Source organism: Juglans microcarpa x Juglans regia, chromosome 1D, assembly GCF_004785595.1.
Source record: "Juglans microcarpa x Juglans regia isolate MS1-56 chromosome 1D, Jm3101_v1.0, whole genome shotgun sequence".
NCBI classification, from domain to species: domain Eukaryota; kingdom Viridiplantae; phylum Streptophyta; class Magnoliopsida; order Fagales; family Juglandaceae; genus Juglans; species Juglans microcarpa x Juglans regia.
This window is the reverse complement of record NC_054594.1, coordinates 46,275,590-46,295,710: the sequence shown is the minus strand read 5'-3', so window position 1 is coordinate 46,295,710 and position 20,121 is coordinate 46,275,590. Positions and strand designations below refer to the sequence as shown.

Here is a 20,121-nt window from a genome sequence, read left to right as displayed (position 1 = left end):
ATAATCAAATTGGCTCTTTTAAAAAAAAAAAAAAAAGTTAAGAAATAATATTACGTCAGGTAATAAGTACTATAGTTTAATTAAAGTGGGATAAAATAAAACTCTATCCATGTTGATAGGAGAACATGGATCATAATTTATGGGTTAACTCGCATATATTCCTTGATCTTAATTAATAAGAAAACTCAAAAGAAGCTAAAATAAAACTAATCCAAGAGTGATATCATGATCAATTGTTGTTCATCAATCAATCGTTAATTGGGCAGTGATGCCCTAATTAATGAAGTTCACTGCCCAAATTAATGAAGTGGCTCCTGCTGACCTATATATATATATATATATATATATATATATATATATATATATATATATTTTCTAATCAAGCTTGCTTATCATAGATAAAATTGAAATATTACAGACTACTTGAAGGAGGGTTCTTCCCATTGTCTATATATAAGTACAAGTAAGTAGATTATCTATGGGTATGCGACCAAAAACAAAATTGGTTACTGCCCATTGTATCACTTAGTGCGCATATAGATTTTAAAATCAATCTATTTTTTAAAAGCTCCAGCCTACTTTATTTTTCTGCATTCGAGCAATATCATCCATGATAGGCCTAATTTCCCAAGCTTGGTCTTCACCTTTAATTGTCGAGATTACAAGTCGTGAGTCTCCTTCTTCGATTGTGCTCACTTTTTGCAAGTTTTCTGTCATTTTTGTTGCGATAAGAGTTGCGCATACTTATGCAATTAGTGGATTTGTAGAGTGATTTCTTTGCGCCCATATTTATAAGATTTCCCTATTTAAATTTCGGCTTAGCGCCGATGAAGTGGAGAATGTATCCCTAACCTCTACATCAAAGGATATGCTTATGTGCCCTTTTGGTAGATTTTGTCATTTCATAATTTTTGTAGAATTTGACTTTGTTTCCCATGCTTGTAAATTTTATTGGTATATGAAATTCAGTTGCCCCTTTGCTTTCTTTAAAGAGATAATGGAATTGTTATCAACAACGTTATTCCTCATTCGCTAAATGATATCTAACATCAATACTGTAAAGATTTGGAAACGATGTTCTTCTTGATCGTCTAGCCCCAGCTTTCCAACGCCGGAAAGCATGACTTTTAGTGGGGGTGGGGGCCCAGACTTGAGGATTAAATTGCTGTAGTAATTAAATAATTGTTTGGTTGCCACCACATTCATGCATATGTCCTGCTCATGCCCAACAACCTAGTACCACTTTTAATTTCTTTACCTGTAGCCTCCACAATTTTAAACCTTTTTCTTTTCCTCTTCTTTACGATCGTGCTTTTTCTCGGTTTTGTTAGAGAAATCTCAGATAATATCCTATGTTGCCCCAGATGTACATTTCTGTCAGGAGGAGAGAGCGAACTAATTCGAAAGCAAAAAAGAAGAAAAATCCTTTTGAATAGTATAGAAAGTTTATGAATCTATCTCTAATTTGTTTCTTTCATTTTAGATTATAGATTTTAAATTTTAGACTTGAGTTTTAAAAAAAGAGAAATCATATTCGAGTTATAAAGCGTGCAAATTCTGCATTTTTAAAAAAAAAAAGTAGGTAGATTTATTTTTTTAATAGGAGACCGTAATATTAAAAAAAAAAAAAAAAGGCATGACTTCTGCTATCTAAAACTATATTTAGGTCTCTTTTGGATTGAGAAGTGATCTCAACTCATTTTATTATTATAATTTTTTTAAATTCTTACATAAAATATAATAAATAATTCAATTTTTTCAAATCTCAAACTAATAATATTATTAAAAAAATAATATTCTAATAATATTTTATTCAACTCATTTAAAATCATCTTATCTTATCTCAACTCATTATACAAACGGCAACATAATATCACTCTTTAAAAAAATGGTAATCCTGCTTCTGATGCCGCGGTTTTACTTTAAAACAGCCCACTGTTTCAAAATCAAAACCACCTCATTAGAAACATGATTATAGTACATACTTAATCGGCGCTCAAAACTTTATTTTTAATCCCATGTTAACATCATTGAATATATTTATATTGTTGCGATACCTCGTCGGCTCGTTTTAACTGCCACCCTGGCACCTCATACTTAGAGAGAGAGAGAGAGAGAGAGAGAGATGATGGATGATCATGTACATGTTTGTTGATGCTAGGAACTAACTACCTTGGACTTCCCAGAACAAAAGTTGCAACATCATGGGAGGTTCCTTCTGTTGCTTTCACTTAAAAAATTGGAGGAAAATACTTTAGCTTTAATTTATGGTTTAAGAAAGCACATGAATGCTGTTTCCTAGAAGAAGGAAACAGAACTAGTGGAGATGGTAGATTCGTTAGTTGAGATTCCTATATATATATATATATATATATATATATATATTATGTAAAATAAGCAATTACAGATTAAGAGATTTGAATATTAGATGTACGTAAGTGGTCGGTCCATCGTTTTTTTAAATACAGGAAAAAATAAATATATGTTCCATGTTGACCTACCCCATTTGTTGAGCTTATGCTTTTCTTTTTAGGGCCATTGACATGTGAACTTCATATAATGAACGAAGAGCAAGAGCTTTATTGATTCCCACTCTTTTTTTTTTTGTCGCAAACCATTGTATTTTTTATAATGATTTCAATTAATTGTAATTAGAAAATCGGTCATTCGTTTTAATAAATGTTATTAAAAGTATGCATAGTCTTATTATTTTAATAAATGTCAAATTCTAAAAATAAAAATAAAAATAAGTTAACTTTATATGATATATTAAATCTATTTTTACTATAAAAAAAAGTCAATTTTACAGTAAAAATACAGACTAAACAAACGAAAGGTTAAAGCCACATCGTTACGTAAAATATTGGAACCTAAATAAGAGAGATATCTCAACTCATCTCACTACTATTCACAAGGTCAAGCTAAATAAGTACATAGTTTGGCCTTAGATGAGACACAAAATTCTTATACGATCTCATTTCATTTCATCACATATTATTCTCAAACATAATTTAAATACAAAATTTTCAAGCTAATCATTACAATCTTTTCAAACTTTCAAATAAAAAATAAAAAATAATTCTAACTTTTTCAAATCTCTAAATAAAAATAATATTATAAGACTATATCATTTCAATATTTTAACTTTATAATATTTTTTATTTAACTTTTTTTCTCTTATGATTTTCTAAAATTTAAAAAATACTCAACTCAAAATATATCACTACTATTCATAAAATTCTCATCTTATGCCACTTACCAAACAAGTCTTGATCTCTCAATTCGTGGGAAAACCAATTCCTTTACTCTTTTATCGATTAAAGTGGGTCGTTTCAACCAAAGTAGTTTGCTTTAGTGGGATGGGCTTGGCTTTTAAATATTCAATCATTGTACTTGGCTTCCCAGTTCATGTCTGGTTGAGTCTCATGCAATGTTTGGCGTAAAGGAAAGTGTCATGAACAGTTGTGATACACGTTGGGGTTTGGTAATTGGTGCATGGATCGATTATGTTTCTAATTCCCATTGTTAAAGCGACTATCAAAAGTTTTCAACTTTTTAGTGGATGTCCGACGATGGATCCCGAATGCAGCGTAGTGGATTCATGTTTATCTTGTTGAGAAATAAAAAACAAATAGAAGTAAGATTTTGACAAGATGGTGATACTCCCGTGAAGGTATTTGTCTCACAAGTTAGTGATGAATAAAGGAAATTGAAAGAATTCATTCATGCACCGGTTAGCAAAAGACGCATCTATTAGTTAACCAATGGTCACAATCTTAAGAAGTGACACAATTTATTAGCAAAGGGCATAACTATTAGTAAACTAATGATAATCAAAATGTCACAATCTTAAGAAATGACATAACTTTTTGATTAAATCAAAAGGTTGTTGACACTTTCTTAAACATCACTCCTTATGAGAACTATCACTATATTAAAAGATATCATTTCAATGATATACTATTTGGTAATTATACTCCTTAAAATAACATATCTTTTGTCTTGACGGACTCTTTTTTCTTAGATACATACTACATTTGTAAAGACTTTTTTTTTTCTGAACATTTTTATCATAAATAGTACACACTTGGCTTTATTAGCTTTTTTTGCTCAAACATTATGTTATTTGACTTTTAGTCAGCACCTCTAGTGGCACTGAAGTTTGCCGCGCGCCTTATATTTATCTGTTTATTTGAGAAAATAAACATTACCCAGAAATAATATTTATAATTTTAGAGTATATAAATTTTACGTATTTTCTTTAAAAAAAAAATGAGTAAATTTGATATCCTAATGAAGAAAAAAATTTTTTTAATAATAGATCATATTTTTTTTTCAAAATAAGTTCACAAATTAATATATTCTAAGACTATACCTAGCATTACATCAACTTTTATTTTATAAAATAAAAAACTTAATAATTGATATATGAGGAATTCTATACATCAATCGCTATTCACTTTCACACTTCATATTTATAATTTTTTGTTTTAAGATATAAGGTGTAAGATAGTGAATAGTAAATAATAAAAAGAATTTTTGTTGATATATAATATCATATCAACGTAATAACAATCTTATAATATATATTTTTTAATTTAATGAAGTTGGACTTTCGCTAATGCCAGTTTGAAGTAATTGATTTATGGACCGGGGAAGAGAGGTAGAATATTTGAGATATCGGGCCATAAAGGGTTGGGCTGGATGATTGCCGGCTTTGTAATACGGATTAGAGTAACATCACCATACGGACCTTAGAGGCCCTGTCTTTTTGTTTGCATTTAAGGTTGTGTGGTGTCTGTACTAGCTTTCTTGACGGGCTTTGTCCATTTGAATGTCGAAAAAGCAGCTCCTTCTCATCGTTTTCAGGAACAACTTCTCCGGCCCAATGCTATCTAATTGTACTACATATAATTCGGTTACAGCTTTCAACACTCAGTAGGATCTAGGCTTTTTTAAAATCTTTTATTCAAATTCTAGGAATTAGAGTTAAAAATAAAAATAAAAATAAAAATAAAAATATTATAATATTACTTTTATCATGAATTATCCAAAAAATACTAAAAGTTTAATAAATATTATGAATACCTATGTCTATCTCTCACACTCTGAATCTTGAATTTCAAACAAGAGATGAAACAATTGTATCAGTAAAAAATATTTTATCATACAAATCATTGTAAGGGGTTCTTTCCCCTATCGGATAGCCCACGAGAGGCCATTGGAGAAGTAAGTCAAAGAGTCCGGCCAGGCCCAATTAAGCCCAACGACCCTCATCTTAAAAAGAGTCAGTGGACTTTTGCAGAGTACTCGACCCATGAGCAAAACTCCCCACGAAGCAACCTTTCGTGTAGGGAAAGTAAACAGTAGGGCAAATGAGACTCGTGACCCTAACACCATCCCAACAATGAACTACTGGGAACCTGCCTAGGCAAGTGAGCGGGGAATATGGAGAACTCGTGACCTCCTGACATCAAGTACAGAAAGGTTTAACATAGAACGCTTCTGAGTTAAGTGAATCATGGGGCCACGCTACATTAATGGTATCACTCCCTGGACTCCACGTCGCATTAATGACACTAACCCAAAAGTCACGCTGCATTAATGGATCATGACTAAATGAACAGTGGAATGGATATGGGTCCCTCAAAGTCAGGAATGAGTTGTCCCCACCAGAAATCTAGTATAAAAGTCTAGCCACAGGTATAAGAAATTATCTGATCTCTCTAAACTTATGCACAAACTACAAAAGAAATATACTGATTTTGACATTAGAGACTCTCCTGCCACTGTAACACCCCGTATTTTAGTGTATTTTTACTGAAGGAATTATTTTTATGTAATTAAAATAATTTCTCTTATTTTAAATTGGTTGGATTTTTAGTGAGTTTATTTCTATGATTTTTATTTGGTGAAAATTATTTTTATATGCTTTCTTAATATTTATTTATTATTATGCATTTAAATTGCTTTTAATATTTAAATTAATTACCGTGGGATTTAATTATTTCAATTTGACTTTACCATTACGTTTAAATTATTTTATTTAACTTGTGGTTTTAAAATCGTTTCCGTTGGATCATTTTTGTGACCCAAGTTATGAGGATTGGACCTCATTTCTTTTTCCCTCTTTTTCTTTCCTCTCCTTTTCTTTTCCTCTTTTTTCTTTTTCTCCTTATTTTTTTCCTCTCCTGCGCGATCTCTCTCTCTCCTCTCCTCTCCTCCGCCCGTTTCCATCGTCCACTCCCAGCGCCGCCGTCCGTCGGCGGTGGTCGACACCGCCCGGTCCTTTGCGTTCCCCAGCCGCCGGCCGTCCTACCCCACCAGTATCACCGCCGTTCGTGCCGCCGTTAGCCTCCACGAAGCCCACGAAACCCACGACGCCGCGGCACACTTTCCTCCATTGCGCCGCCGTCGCACCGCCATTGGCCACCATCTTCCTACCACTTCATCCCCGGCCTCTTGGCAACCCATTGGACCCAACCCCAGCTCCGATCCGTCACCGGTGAAGCCCCACCAAGTCCATCTCCGATTTGCACATTTTTGGCCTAAAACCACCCCTTGCGCCGCCACCCACGGCAAACCACCACCACCACTAGTTTCACCGACCTCCCTAGGCCCTACCCTATCAATCTTGGGTTTTCGTTTGTCCTCGTTGAAAAGTTGGTATTTGTGACCCACGGCCACAGTGTATTTTACACTGTGGTGTTGCTCAAACGTCGTCTTTTTCAACTTCGTGATCCTCGGAAAATTATTATATTGCACTGTAAGTATTTCTCCAAAGAATTTTCGTAATTTAAATGTATTTTTGCACTAACCCATTTCACTGTGTTTTTTTTGACATGCCGGACTGAGTCCGAGGAGTTCGGGGGTCGGATGGATTTGTGATTGGAGTTGTTTGGTTGGATTTTATTGGATTGGTATTTGTTGGTTTGGATGTTGTGTTGGTACATGTGCATTTCATCATTTCATGCATGATCATGTTTGTAAAAGAAAAACTGGGTTTTCGTGTATTGCATTCATGTTCATGTGCTTTGAAAAGCTATGATTTTATGTGTTAATATTTTTGGTGCATGTGCATCACGACCCCAAGCCGAGATGGGGCATTAACTCGGTGGAGCTCCTCTGGTTACTCGGGAGCGGAATATACTGAGTAACGTCCCCTGGATTGTCGCCGGGCGACACTGGGTTCGGACGAGATGGTCTCGTGCCGACTCCGTGGTCCTTCTGCTGGCGGGGACTAGAGGATGTCTGACCACGTACGCGCTGGGCGCGGAACTGGGCATCGCTCGTTGCGTAGTGTGGGTGCTTGGCCATGTACGCGCTGGGCGCGGAACTGAGCACCGCTGCGAAGCCAGGACGTGCGGATGGTCCATAGGGGAGACCATGGTGCATATGGAAATAATGCATGGTGCATTTGGTATTAATGCACTATTTTCTGGAAAAATTGTGCGAGTTGATTTTTGGGTAAATCATTTTCTGGGAAAATGTTTTACGGATAATTTGGACCAAAATGAGATTTTGGTGTGTGTTGGAAATTTATCATTTTCGAAAAAATGATGTTTTGTGGAAAAATGCATGTTTTCATGTGCATGCATGTTAGTTGCATTTAATGCATTTTGTATTACGTTGTTGTTTGGGTTATACTTACTTGCGAGACCATTTTGTGGTGTCGCAGATTTTGATGCTGATGAGGAGGAGGAGGGCGAGCCTGAGGAGACGGCTCCGCCTGAGGAGTGATCTGGGATCACTCGTTTGTAGCTTTTAAAACTATTGTAAATTATTTTATGGATGACTGTATAACTGCTATTTAAATCTTTACTGATGTTTGATTGTAATTAAATTCTGGTACTTAGTTGACTATCCGCTGCGTTATTTTATTTGAACACTGTTGCATGTACACACACTGGCACTTCGTTGGGATGTGTGACCGTGTTGTCACCATCCTGGCGTCTCGATCCCTGTGTATTTATATAAGGGGGATTGGGGGCGCCACAGCCACCACCAAGGCCCCCAATTTTTCGTGTTTGTTTAAGTATGCAGGTGAAAGTCTGAAGACCTGAGTTGCTGGAATCCAGCCCAAAGGCGTGCGAAATACGACGTTAACACTCATCATTATCCATCTTGCCATATATTATATTTATCGATCCTACTGATGGTGAAACTTAGGTACGGTGCCATTTGGATAGTGATTAGTTGAGATAAGATGAGTTGAGAAGAAAATTGAAAATTGAATAAAATGTTGTAGAATATTATTTTTTAATATTATTATTGTTTTAGGATTTAAAAAAGTTGAATTGTTTATTATATTTTGTGTAAAAATTTGAGAAAGTTATAATGATGAGATAAGATGAAATTAAACACTTATTGTATCCAAACCGGCCTTAGGATCCGAGTTCACATGTCTTTGAGTTGCCTAAAATAATTGATTGAGATCGGAAAAGATTTAAGATGTGGTTTGGATAGTGAGACGAGATGAGATAGTTTTAGATAAAAGTTGAAAGATGATTAAAAAATTGTTAGAATATTATTTTTTTAATATTATTATTGTTTTAAAATTTGAAAAGGTTGAATTATTTATTATATTTTATGTAAAAATTTAAAAAATTTATAATAATAAGATGAGACGAAACACTTTCACCATCTAAACCGAGTCTAAATCTAAAGAAATCCGACTCTCGAGTAGAGGATAATGGACATTGGTCCAAGTTTAACAACTTGTATAAAATCTCAGTATTTTCTCATGAAAATAAATAAAATAATGTTAGTCAACACTCAAAAGGAGAGGGCAAAAGATTCTGAGAGATGTGTCCCTTAGCTTTAAAACGTGGCAACAAAAACTTAGTAATACAAAAAAATAAATGTGTCACTTTAAATCGTGCCGAAAGTTGTAATATTATTTCTTGAATTTGAAAAGATAGAGACTTTTTAGTAAAGAAACATATATAGGAACAAGGATACGTGTTGCTGAGGACAAATTAAACCGTTAGAAGATTGGATTGGATTCATGAAGATTTCTTGATCAGATGCAAGTTTTAATTACTTCTTCACAATTACAGGTGGCAGAATGTTAAACCAATCTTTACCGAGTAATTACATGGATGTGATGGCCGGAGATGATGTGTGAAGGTTGGCAATAAGTTGGCCAGACAGGTAAGCTACTACTCCCACGTGGCCCAATCATCCCCTTGCAAGTCATGTAATATGTAATGTGGTTAGGGTCAGGTGATTGGGTTGACCCCTCCTCGTCAGCATATCATCCATTATTTGCGTCGGGTATACGTATCATCTACTCACGAGTCATGTCTCTAAAAATTGTACACGGATCGTTGATCATTTTATCAGATTTGAGTCGCGCAGCTATCCAAAAGAAGCGTATATGGATATTAAAAATGTTATTTTTTCTTAAAATATATAGATAATGCATGCCAAGTTAAATACAATGGATCGAGCGATGTCGGAAATGAAATGAATTTGTAATATATAGCATTTTTCTTTTTCTTTTTTTATTTTTTCATAACTATATGCATGTCATGATGATCATGATCCTTCCCCAAGTAGTACTCCAGCTAGCTAGCTTATTCACCATCAATTCCAAATTTTTGCCTACGTGGCCTTGGATCGATATCCTTTGTACGTATAATATATGCATGTATCGTTATAATAAGAAAGCAGCGCCCCATCACGGTGATAGATCCCCTGCACGAACCGTGGAAATATGATCTAGTACTCATGCAAATTACTAAGCTAGCAGCTCGAGTACTGCATGGATTTGATATATAAATGCATAATATTCCCAAAAAAAAAAAAAAAACTAACCCCCACCTGAACAACTTGGTAGAATACATCAACTCATGAATCTTTTCTCAAGTTCGACTATGATGCAACCCATCCACGACAGTTTCACCAATTTTGGTTGGACTATGCATGCAAAAATCATAATTTCTACATGCATTAATCCTGCGAAAACAGCAGTCTAATGGATCATTAATTTACCGCATACATGACCCCTTTAGATCACATGACAAGCTGCCTAGCTAGCTCATTATTTTAAAAGGAAACTCAAAGCTAGCTAGCTAGCCTGCTAATTGGCTCTGTATATCTCAAGTACTCCAAGCCCAATATGGCAGATTAAACGCCATCACATGAATTCAAGGCTTCCTCCGTCTCCTTGATCATAAGTAATAACTACTGTTGCCGTTTGGGATTGGACCAGATCACTCAATATATAACACACAAGTTTGCTCAAAGTCTAGGAAAGCTATAACCCTTTTACGTAATATATATATATATATATATATATATATATATATATATATATTGCAGTACTGGGATCTTGTTATTCACGACTCTCTATATTGAATTCGCTCGGAATATAATCCGTCGATCATTTTGTCGCCGCCCCGATCATTTAGTAATATTCTATTATCTTGTTAAAAATTTATAATAAACAAAACATTTATGAAGTGACGTTATAAAAACTGTAAAAATGCTATGGTTGACGTAAGAAATTACTTGGGAGATAAGAGTAATGAAATGCACGAGCATCCTGATCGTTTCCGTCGTCAAAAAAGTGAACGTCCTGGCCAGCTCACTTCACAAGTAGTACGTACTAGGACCGGCCAGCAAGCATGCATGCATGCTTTGCTAGCTATGCGTTGGTGATCATATCTAACATCCTTTACTCCTCATGAAACTATTTAAAGCTTGCCTCCTAGTCTTGATTTTCCAGTACCTTAAAAAGACATCCTCATCTACGTTACAACAATCAACCAAGCTGCCAATATCTCAAGAATCATGTCTAGTACTCTCTTCATGGCTCTGCTCATTCTCTTCCTCCTTATCAATCCTCCACTACTCCTCATCATGAATATTGGGTCGAATTCTATGTCTTGGCCGGTTGCAGCTGCTACGAGGCCATTGGATTCAAATCCTCCTAATTATGTGACGCTGAAGCCCGAAAGAGTTCATGGTGAATTTCGAAAAGCGGATGTTAATAGCTGCTTGCCAAAAGGATTTCGACGCTCATCTGCACCTAGCCGATACGTGAATTATCACACTCTTGGCTCGAATACTGCGTGTTCGCCGGACGAGCGCATGGCTAAACCATGAGGGGAAAAAAAAAAATTAGTTGGATTATGAGTATATCATATACGTAGCTTTGAGATGGTGATGAATACGTACGTATATATCTTGTTTTACAGATATGTTGTGGAACGTAATCCTATTATTAATATTGGGACCGGATGCAAGTCTTCCATCTGCATCTATATATATAATAAATATTGTCCAAGTAAGCGGTTATATTTCAATTCAATTATATATATTAATTGTATGGATACTTGAAATATACAATCTCTCTTGAATTAGATCCTCCATCGGATCATTTTCTTTTCCTTTAGTTTTTTTATTATATAAATGCTTATCCCAAAATTTGCTTTCTTCGCCCAAATATTAACCACAGCTAAAAATGGGAATTTTGTTCCTTGAAAACAAGTTAATTGGGTGTTCTTAATTTTTCTTCATTTGCATCCAAAACACATGATCATGATAAGCTGTCGACTAACAATGTAATTGCTGTATAAGAGAATCTGGTGAACCACTCGATTAGAAGAACATTTTTTTTAACCTATATCAATGGTTGCGGCGGCCATACAATTGCATGCCAAGCTTCTTAAGCATGCAAGCGATAATGGTCAGCTCTAGATCATATATATGTGTGAAAACTAACTATATATTTCGAACTTATTAACTTTAATTGGATCTTTTTCTGCTGCCACATAATAATAGATGTTTAAGTCGATGCTAAAAACAATTGAGAGTTAATTAAACGAAATGTTAATGCCAAAAATCTTACAATATGAGAAAGAGTCATTCTTGGCCTGCTATGACGATTTGGGCCTCAATTGGTGTAGTCTAAAGCCCCCAGCGTGGTCTATTACGACTATGCGTACGTCTATGACAGTGAATGAAAAATAAATACTGAAAATGTAAAACAGAGATTGATATACAAATTTACGTGGTTCGATATAAAACCTACGTTCAAAGGATTTTTGGGGAGAGAATATCCACTATAATAAGCTTATTTATAGTCCCCCATCGCCTCTCCTTTCTCACTATATAATAGAGATCTCGTATATATTTGCTGAAGAATATGTTCTCGCTGGAGTCCCTTTCGAGAGGTTGAAGAAGCTGAAGAAGAAATCGAAGTCCCCTCAAATCATCTGGCTATTTCATTTTATATCTCCTTCTTTTTGCATGCTCCTAGAGAGTGGTGAAGATTGGCCGTCTTTTTTTTGTGTGTCTGACATCCTGTCTTCTCTCCACTTTCTCATTTCTTTTTCTCGTCACTTTCTCTAGACACCCTCATTTTTATTATCTCCTCCTTGTCCACCTTTGCTATCTCATCCTTTGTCTTCAAGTGAGGGGACCTTCCCCCTTGGGCTCTTCTGGCTAGGTATATTTTATCCATTCTATGAAAAATAATGTTTTATCTTGCTTGTAAAAGTATTAACAAGTATCCATACACTTAATTTGATCAAGCAGCTTCAAATTACCTGGACAAAAATAAAGAAGAGGGATAAATTATATAAAATCCAATATTATGAAGTAAAAAAGGGAAAAAAAATGGGTTAGAAGATCCACTGGAGTGGATAGCCTTAACCGGATGTATGGTAACAGGTAAGCCCGAAGGCTGTTCCCGTCCCTGTCAGGGGAGATGCCAACCATCTCTCCTTTCTACGAACACATTCTCTGCGGTTGCAAGTTGGTTTAATAAACCTCAACTTATTAATGTATTTTGTCGATATGGGACGAATTAGTACTTTGTGGAAAACAAGAAACTAGAAAGGCCACCTTACTTGGAACTTCTGAAAGGGTTGGACACGTTGCATATGTCGAATATTGGGCTTCTGGCTTGGACATGGTCGTATACTGGTCTAGAAATCCTCATGAATAACGGTGCCAATTAATTAACGTGTTCCTTGAAATTCTTTTATATAGAAGTATATATAAAACTAGAAGATTTTTCCTAATTACAAAATAAAGCTTCGATTTTCGAACGTACGTAGCCAGGTCCAGATCATGTTCTTCTCACTAATCTTCACCTACCGACAATGCTCAAAGTTTATGTCGACCATTATGTGAGAATTACGTCTTTGCGAATCAGGTTCCAGCTTCCACATCCGATTTCTGCATGTTTTGGGAAGCCCTCCCACGGTCAAACTCGTGTATTCCTCAAGCAACATAGAATTCTAATTAGCATTATTCTTTTGTGAATTGGTTCAGGAAAATTTATTCTAATTCGTGATGATGATCATCATTTAAAAGGAATATTATTTCGGTTTTGAAGTTCAAAATCCTGACAGAACAGACTATTCGATCTCCAAGCTGGCTAGAATTCAAACATAAATTGACACACTATTCGAGATCAGACTCGCCTTGGAAGCCGGTTCACATGCCCTAGTCGGAAATTCCCACGTATCTTCCATGCCCATGATCATGAATATATACATAGATAGATAATCTAGTACGTACATTACAAGTTAATTAAGCCAATATATGTTTAATGTGAAGTACTCTATATATATTATGACAAATTACTAAAAATTAATAAAAGATGAATGTTGAATGTTGATAACAAATTAATAGTCGTGAGTCAGTGATCATATTAATGAAAAAAAGAAGAACACGCACGGAACTCATGTAATTGGTTTTTATTAATTCGGGGAAACTGTAGTTTCTATCTTCGAACTGTAATATTATTGTCAGATATTAGTATTCATATGAAAAATGCTATTTGCACTTAATAAAAACTTATAAAAAATTTACTTATCCATATATTAGTTGTTGATATGCTGGAAATTATGAAATTTAAAATTTAAAATAATTTAAATTTAAAAACAAAACTAATAAAATGAATCTTATAAATAAAAATATAAATAAAAATTATAAGTATACGTAGCATTACTCTTCATGATAACACCACTTAATTATGAGACATCAAATTGTCGTATTATCAGAAAAATTATATATATATAATGTACATCTTTAATTAAGATCAATATTTGACTATTAAATTAATGGCCGAAAATATGCATATAATATCAGTCATCCCCGTGGATTTCTCTTTCTAAAAACCAAAACAAAAGACAAAAGCAGAACAGGAGGAAAATCTTAACGAATCTTAACGAAACTTGTAGACTTGTCCTTTAGTTATGATACTAATAACAATAATTAAGGACTTGCTTGTCAGCCATAATCTCCCAATCCTCCAATTGCCATCTCAATTACTTGAAAGACAATATATAATTTAAATATTAATAAAAATAATATAAAGAACAAGCTATTGGAGCACCCGTGGTTGCAATGAGGGCCAGGGCAGCATATAGATTTTTTCCAAATTACCTCATGCTCCTCGTCTTGAAAATACCAGGAGTAGTATGATATATATATATAAAAGGGATAAAATCGTATTTTCAAGATACATAGGCCATCGATATATGATCCTTAACTATTACTTGACTCAACTAATATATATATAAAAGCCACACATCCCCTGATCTCCCAAGTCCCATCCATAGCAAACTACTATCCATATGATCCCCTTCGTATTCTTCGTTTTCCAGTTCAATAACGAATTATAATTAGTCCTAGGTGATATATAGCAGCTAGCTAGCGCGCATCATCAGCACAAGGCAGAGATAAGATCAAGAAGAAGAAGAGGAATTAAGAAGACATTAAAAGTGATGAATCGAGATCAAGAAACAAGCTTCTGTAGCAAGCACCTGAGAGACCCATGTAAGGCGTTTGGCCGGAGATGCAGTTTGCTGGTGAAGGAGCAAAGAGCAAGGTTCTATATACTCCGGAGATGCATCACCATGCTTGTTTGCTGGCACGAGTGCGGTGACCCTTATGACTCTTAAATATTTTTTGGTTCAACTATATATTATATATATATCATGTAAATGTATATATCTTAACTAGCATACGCCATATCTAAGGGTGTTTTGAGATTTCTTGTTCGAAACAAACCTCTTATTTATCAGAGAGTTCCGTATGTTATGAACCAAGAATCAATCTTGTTTCCTGTACTCATGTGAGAGTTTTGTTTGAGTGGTTGTAATATAGTTGAAAATTCAAGCAGATTTTGACTCTTCATCGATTTTATTTTTCTTCTTCTCTTTTTGGTAGTACTGTATTCAACACTACGATCTCTTGGCTGGGCTCGCACTACTGTATTCAGCATTTTATGGCGTTCTTCTAGGATTAACTCGCTTCAATTATTGAAAATGCTGGAATCGTTGCCACCTTATTACCCAAAATGTTGAATCCGGCGTACGTTTCTCAGGAACGACTAAGCAGTAATTAAGCGTCCCACTACTCAAAGTACGAGAAAAGAGAAACCTGGTTCACCTAAATTTTATCATCTCCGATGATGACGTGACATGGCTTCGAATTAATAACACTGCTGTATGGAAAATAGAGAAGAGAGAAACCTAAGCCGACAGCAAGAATCCTTGGAACTGCGACTACGGCCACTAACAGCTCACTCACTTTTGATAGGATTGCCACCTCGTGCGCTTCTCTCTCTCTCTCTCTCTCTCTCTCTGTGCCACGCAGCGGACAGCATTTTCATATTCTGAATTTCTGAGTCACTTCCTGATTAAAAGTTTTCACAAATCTTTCACATGATGACCATACATTACCCATATTAGGATAAACTAACGAAAAGGATACTTATGTACGTGTCATCAGTTCTCTAGCTACCAGACTCAACTGAAATGACTTTTTAATCAACTGATCAGATCGATAATGGTCATAATCATTTCTTATTTAATTTGTTTTCTTATGAACAAGAAAAAAAAATAGGGAAAGAAATTCGTTGATCCTACGTACCTACACTCCCAGCAGGCCGGCCTGGCTCATTTCATATATTAGATGTTAGAGATCATGTAGTTAAAAAGACAATTTAATGGCTGCAAACTATAATATATATATAAATATATATATATATATATATATACACATGCGCGCAATATAGACGCACACGTATATATAATACACACACAAGTATCTAGCAATTTTTTTTTTCATTAATGTTTATACATACTGGTTGGGAATAAGTAGAAGTAGATATAATTATTTGTATTATATTCTTAACACTCACGCTTATCTGTGGGCCAAACTCTTACTCAGTGAGTGGTTCTAATACAAATATTTAATTAAATGTGATAGAATGTAGAGTCAGGATTCAAAGTCAAGATTTCTGCTCCAATACCATGCGCAATTACTACTTGTTCAGCAAGTTTAAACTTATGAGAAAATGTAGATTTAATTATTTTTATTATATTCTTAATAAAAGTTATTATTTTTTTATCGGCAAGTAAAAATTTTATTAATGAAAGAAATAAGTGTATATAGTTTAACTACTCAATATAAATCCCATTTAAAATTATGTAAAAATAAAAATAAAAGAGTATTAGATGTGATTTTTTATGTTTATCTCAAATATACTTTATTCTCAATAAATCATTTATATGCTCATTGATACATCATGAAAACCCAAATTTTTTAATTTGATTTATTATGTTGTGTGTATGTTAAAATTAGTTTTGAATATCATAATATGACTTTTCATGGGTCATTTTTTTTACCTTTTATTTTGGAAACTTAAGTTGAACAATATAGACAAGCCAAAACTTTAAATCATAAATATAGCTAAGACTAGGCTTTGAAATAAAAATAAATTGAACGAACTTTTTCAACTTTTAATATTATTGAGATAAGGTTTCAAAACAAAAGACTTTCTTATAAATTATTTGCTAGTCTATATATATTGAGAAGGCCGAATGTGATAATTAATAATTTTTATTTGTTGAAAAAATATTGAAATTAATTGGCATGTTAAATGATTTTATTTTTTTATTTTACATCCAAACTTAAAACTTCCTATAATATACTTATACCAATTTTTAAGTAATATTTTAATCTTTATAAAAATCTTGGCTTCGTCCCTTGGAGCAATATTACACCTACCTACATGATTATCTAGAGATACCAAAAAAAAAAAAATATATATATATATATATATATATATATATATTCAGGCAGTTGAAACTAATCGCAAGCTTTCTTAAAAAAAAAAAAAAAAAAAAAACTTATTACGAGCAAGTCGTTATTATTCAATAAAAATTCTTCAAGATATAACTTTTTAGATTTTATTTTTTCGTATCAGATGATTGAGATTTTACTTTTGAAAAAAACAACAAAATGATAAGATAGGATAGATACTTTTGATTCATCTTTTTCACTCTTCACGTGGGCGCATCGTCGTTTAAACGTGATCGAGGCATTTGAGCAGCACGAGAAGTCAAGGCCAATTCCCTGGACGTGGGACCATTAATTTCAAAGCTCGACACGTGCGACAGGGTGCTGAATGACATATAGCTGTCATAGCAGTGGAATTTTATGTTCTTCTTTAATTTCAGAAAGAGCCACATGCACCAGTACTGTGACTGAATTATTGTGAGAAGATCTTTAATTAGTTCGTAAAAAAGATGAAAAAAAAAACACTTTGTCCACTGAATTTATCCTCTCATTTTAATATTTTATATATTTTATTTTTTTAAAATTTTTATATTTACCTAATAATTAAAAAAATGATTATTAATATATTGATTTTTTTATATTTTTTTAAAAATATTTTAAAATAATAAAAAATATGAATAAAAAATTAAAAAAATAATAATAAGACCAATTTAATCCAATGGTCACTTGGAGCGGTGACGTTACTTAAGCGGCAGAATAGCATCGCTTAAAAAAAAAATTATTTATAATTATTTTTAAAAATTTAAATAAATAAATAAGGACTAATTAATTTATCTTTCCCATATGCATATGCATCAGTACGTACATTTGCATGCATGCGTACGTTACGTATTACCAATATTAGACAAACGTGATCAATTAAACGTACTGATATTCTTTCTCCCAGTAGTACTGTGTTATTTATCTCCGAGATATGTACGATTGATAGTAATTAAGCCCTCAGCAATATTATAACAAAAATTTTATCTGCAGTTATTTTTATGTATTTTTTTACGCATTTTATTAAAGTAGTTGATTGTATTATTTTTTTAATATAAAATAATTATTTTAAATAATCACACCAATAAATTAGATAATAAATATATAAAAATAACTATACGTAACATAACTCTTTTAAGACTAAATCCTGCAGCAACCAAACTATTTGTACAAGTACCAAAAATAAGAATTACCCTTATAGAATGTGCAGGAAACAATAATATAATCAGATCTAAAAATAATTAGGACCCATTTGTTTAATTCCAACCTAATTCACATATAGGCCGGATGTTCCCTGGAAAGTGGATAAGTCTAATCAACAACTCCAACTATCCCCTCCACGTTTTAGCATCATGCCCGGCCTCCTGCTCGCTCGATCGAGTCAAAAAAATAAAATGGCCATGCATGCATGCCAGTCGACATGCAGTACTTTCTCCTCGTCCAGTCGTTGTCTTTGTTTCCAGTTCTAATGCCTGGTTTGAAAATAGTACTGATTCTTTATATATATATATATATATATAAATATATATATATATATTATTGCTACCCATGACTCAAAACCAATGCAATCTTACATTTGTAGCAAAAAAAGTACTGCATGCATGCTTATACTTTCTTTTTGTGGCCATAAATGTTTTCAGCTAGAATATGGCTGACCGATGTGTTAAAACTTAAACCAATTAACCAATATAATTTACGTGATCATCAGGTAATTACGTACGACAGAAATTGACTTGTTAGCAAATGATGAACCGGCCGGAATTTAAGAAATATTAATTATGGTAAGACGAAACGTACAGTACTATATTAATTTACAATTTTTATTTTTTGCAGTATTTGACCCTTAAAGATCAACCAGCGAATTAAAGACTCATGAAGTCAATGGAATTGCAGCTATATATATATGTTTAGTACTCTTAGAAATGATCAAATATATATATATATATATATAATATTTTACGTACATACAAATTAAAGTCTTTATCGTTTTGCCAAACCATTTCAAAGTGGTCCCGAAAATTTTTGCATGCGCCAGATTTCAGCAATATTTGGTCAAAACAGACCACGAAAGGCGTAAGAGATGATTAATTGCCCATGGATATGACATCCAGCTTCTACCTCTATGCATCATGATATGATAGGCATCCTACCACTATGGTATAAATTAGTGCGTAATAGCTGGTGATCAGATTATCACCAGAAACTCCACCACTACATCGATCGAGTTAGGTAAAATGCATCCAAAACTACTAAATATATATATATAGTCGTTGTGACAATGTTAGCTAGATCAGTACTATCCATTAATTTGAAAATGTTAGACGTGTTTTTTTTGGCAAATATATGTTATTCTCATTAATTTAGTTTCTAAAATCACTAAGCTAGCTGGTTGAAACATCCCAAAAAAGAAAGCATATATGTATACATTGGGAGGAAGAAGATTTATATATAAATGCAAACGTGTAGACAAGAGATTCGGTGATATTATGATGTAGATGAGTTTGATGGAAGCCGGTTACGTACGTACCATCCAGGCCAGCAACGTCGTTATCTACAGCTTAAAGATTGGGTTTTGAAAAGATTGTGATGTGATGAAGCAGCTTACAGGTATGGATCGAAGACAAGCTGTCAAAAATGCTTAATTCAAAGTTAATGATATTGCCCAAAAATGGACCCCAATTACCTCCAAACTTCAGATGGGTGTGTTCCCTGGTAAGTTGTTTAGTCTTATCAGTGAGCTTCAAGTATCACCCAGCAAACATATATATATATATATATATATATATGCATGTATTATTATTATTTGAGCCTATATATATATATATATATCTAGCTAGCTGCTTTTCCTTATATTAATCATGTATTGACACGGTCCACTACTACAAGAAAAACGCTGGTTTTTTCGACGACAAAACACGGATGCTTGTTTATTAAGTCGTCGCTAGAAGTACTTCAACTCGTGATCAGTAGTACTACCGTTAGGTCGACGTAAAATAAAAGTCAAGAATGAACTTGAGAGGATTAAAATTGCTT

At 33.7% G+C, this 20,121-nt stretch overlaps 1 non-coding gene across 1 annotated transcript; it reads right to left on the bottom strand.

The window, feature by feature from the left end:
- Positions 1 to 12,620: 12,620 nt before the first annotated feature.
- On the bottom strand, positions 12,621 to 12,748 carry LOC121243499. Its single transcript, XR_005936156.1, has one exon. It is a non-coding gene; the product is annotated as a U6atac minor spliceosomal RNA (small nuclear RNA).
- Positions 12,749 to 20,121: the final 7,373 nt, after the last annotated feature.